The following is a 3,186-nucleotide window of genomic DNA, read 5'->3' on the forward strand; positions in this document are numbered from 1 at the left end:
GTTAACCTTTGAACGTGGTAGATAATAGATTGAAGTTTTGCTTCCTCTTTCGTGATTGTGCGGGTAGGACCGTCACTTGCACTTAGTAGGATGGCTAAACTTTACCTACATCTGACATGCGTGTAGGTTTTCCTCATCCTTTTGTTAGAAATTCTTTGTTTTGAATAAGTTATCCGTTCGACGCGCGGTTGTCAATAGGTTCGGTTTCCTCTCATGATTTGTGCGGTTAGGACCGGCACTTTCATTTAGTTGACCAAAGTTTACCTATGACTGACCTGCGTGAAGGTTTGCCGTTTTTTGGGTTTATGCGGGTTTTGCCGCCTTCCCCACGCAACGACTTTCCACGTAATTATGCGGTGAAAACCGGCATATCAGTGTTGAATAAATTAACCGTTCGACGCGCGGTTGTTAATAGGTTAGTGTTCAGTTTCCTCTATCATGATTCATGCGGATAGACCGGCACTTTCATTTAGTGGGATGACTGAACTTTACCCTTCAACTGACCTGCGTGAAGGTTTGCCGTTTTTTGGGTTTATGCGGGTTTTGCCGCCTTCCCCACGCAACGACTTTCCACGTAATTATGCGGTGAAAACCGGCATATCCGAGTTGAATAAATTAACCGTTCGACGCGCGGTTGTTAATAGGTTAGTGTTCAGTTTCCTCTATCATGATTCATGCGGATATACCGGCACTTTCATTTAGTGGGATGACTGAACTTTACCCTTAACTGACCTGCGTGAAGGTTTCCGTTTTTTGGGTTTATGCGGGTTTTGCCGCCTTCCCCACGCAACGACTTTCACACTTATGTATGCGGTGAAAACCGGCATCAGTGTTGAAAGTTCATAAAAGTATAAATCATCAGCGTCGATGTTCTAAGGAGAATCATTTCCATTAGAAGTGGCTCTGGGCCTTTACAAATTTGGAATTGATCTACATGCAAACTGTGTAATTGAGCTCCTTTCCATGTTGTTGGGATGGGAGTGCCATCGAGCCGATATGCACCTGGTTCGGGATCTCGTTGTTTACGCAGTATGTAGTCTCCAACATTGAAGCTGTAATTTTATTCGTGTTTTCCCCAACTGGGGTTCTACACGCATCAGCCTGCTCAGCGTTCATTGCGCCACGAGGTGCGCGAGCGTCCCATCTCTGACAAATGCTTCGACCATGTCCTTTACGTCTGTGCATTCTTCAGTGTTGTGGCCTTTTGTCCTGTGAAAGTCACAGTATTTGCTCCGATCAGCATTGTGACGATGTCGGATTATTGGAGCCTTTGGCCATGGGAGCTCCTCAGTGGCGAATATCTCGGTGACGCTTTTGGTGTGTGGCGTCCATCTGGAGTTCTGGTTCGACTGTACGTTATCCCTTCCGCCTAACCGATGTTGCAAGCCGGATGAGGTGTCAAAGTTTACCCTTGACTGCCAAATGCCTAGCTTCCGCTTTTTGTTTAATCGGGCGGTAAGGACGTTGTCTTCTCTTGTTTTCTGGGTGTAGAGGTTTGTGTTCTGGGGGAGATCTCTACCCAGTTGCTTCTCCGTTTCCGCAAAGCGTTTAGCTGCTGTCATGATGGCATCCCATGTGGATGGCATGCCATCTTTACCCGTTAAGGTGCGGATGAGCTCTGGGTCGTTCGCGCCCTGGATGAAAGCAGCGCGAACAAGATCTTCGCTAACATTACCCAAACTTAGCTTCTTTGAGTTGAAGCGAGTGATGAAGTTTGGCAAAGATTCATCTTCCTCTCGAATGCATTTGAGGATTGTCCATTGTTCCTCGGTGTACTTTCTTTGCTGGCTGAAGTGTTGGCTAAACTTTTGCTGGAAGTCTTCCCAACCGTAGATGTGGTGGACCGGTAGACGATCGAACCACGCTCTAGCAGCCCCAACAAGCGTCATTTGGAACATGTAACACCACGTAGGTTCCGTCCAACTACTGACGGTTGCCCCCGCTATGAACCTGTTCAAATGATCGTCTGGATCAGATATACCATCGTAAGTGCCGATGTTGGACATCTGTTTGGCACTTTTCGGGACGATTGCTTCCGCAATGTCCTTTGCAAATTTGGACGTTCCCGCCTTTGCAGCATTTGGTTTAAATGCTTTCGAGAAGTCACGTGGATTTCCACCTGTGTTTTTTGGTTTGAAGGTTTCTCCAAAACGCCTTCTCGGTTGGGAGTCCGTTTCCTTACGCTTCCCTTTTGCCCTATGGCGAGGGTTTGCGTCAGTATCGGATTCCTCCGAATCATTGTCCCAGTACTCTCCGAATTCCTCAGGCTGTTGGAGTGAACGTAAGCGTTCATCCAACTCGGCTTGGAATTCTTTTTGACGTGCCTCCGCCCACGCTTTAACTTCATCGAGTGTTTGGCGGGGGAGCCTCGTTCGTTCTCTCTCTAACCGGGTATCAGTGAATCCCAGTGAGCGATTATTTACTGCACTTGCCCCAGCTTGGGTAACTGGGGTAGTGTTCGTAAAATTTACTGCACTTGCCCCGGCTTGGGTAACCGGGGTAGTGTTCGTAAAAACTGTGTAGTCGCCGGTATTCCCCCCAGTAGCTGGGGTTGTGGTTACCGGAGTTTCTTTAACCATCTTTCCAGAAGTTTGAAAAAACTGAAAAGAAATGAAGTTCTAGCTTTTACCCACGGATGGCGCCAATGAAGAAACACTAACCGGACCCCGGGCAGATTACGGGTAACCTGGGGGTTAGATAGATGTTTCCCACGAGGGGTTAGACCCGGCAAAGATGGTTCTTCTGATAACCTGCAAAACAGACACCGTGAGCTCGTCACTGAGAAGGGGGGGTTCCTCCTTGTGACCACCCTCCGGCGTGAGAATCAGACTAGATTGCTCTTTAAATATAAATGTATATTAAGAGATTGCTAGAGCAGATATCAGGTATAATATGTAATACGAGATAGTATATGATGATAATGTGATAAGATGATCATACCATTTGGGGTATTTATAGCCGAAGGTAGGTTTCCAAGAAGGTGTGGCCGGCTGAATAGTATTCCTGTTCTACCAACTGTGGCCTACGCACGTGCCCTGCTGGTAGTTGGTGGGTAGGCAGCGGCTGATAGTGACCAGGCCTGCTGTGTACTATTCCTTTTCCACCAACTGCCGGCTATGCACGTGGTATGACAGGAGTTGGTGAGTAGGCAGCGGCTAATAGTGACATACAGTACAAGAGCATGCT

This window comes from Bidens hawaiensis, unplaced genomic scaffold (genome assembly GCF_021521415.1).
Source record: "Bidens hawaiensis isolate Kalapana, Puna unplaced genomic scaffold, B.hawaiensis_p1.1 tig00014524_1, whole genome shotgun sequence".
NCBI lineage: Eukaryota > Viridiplantae > Streptophyta > Magnoliopsida > Asterales > Asteraceae > Bidens > Bidens hawaiensis.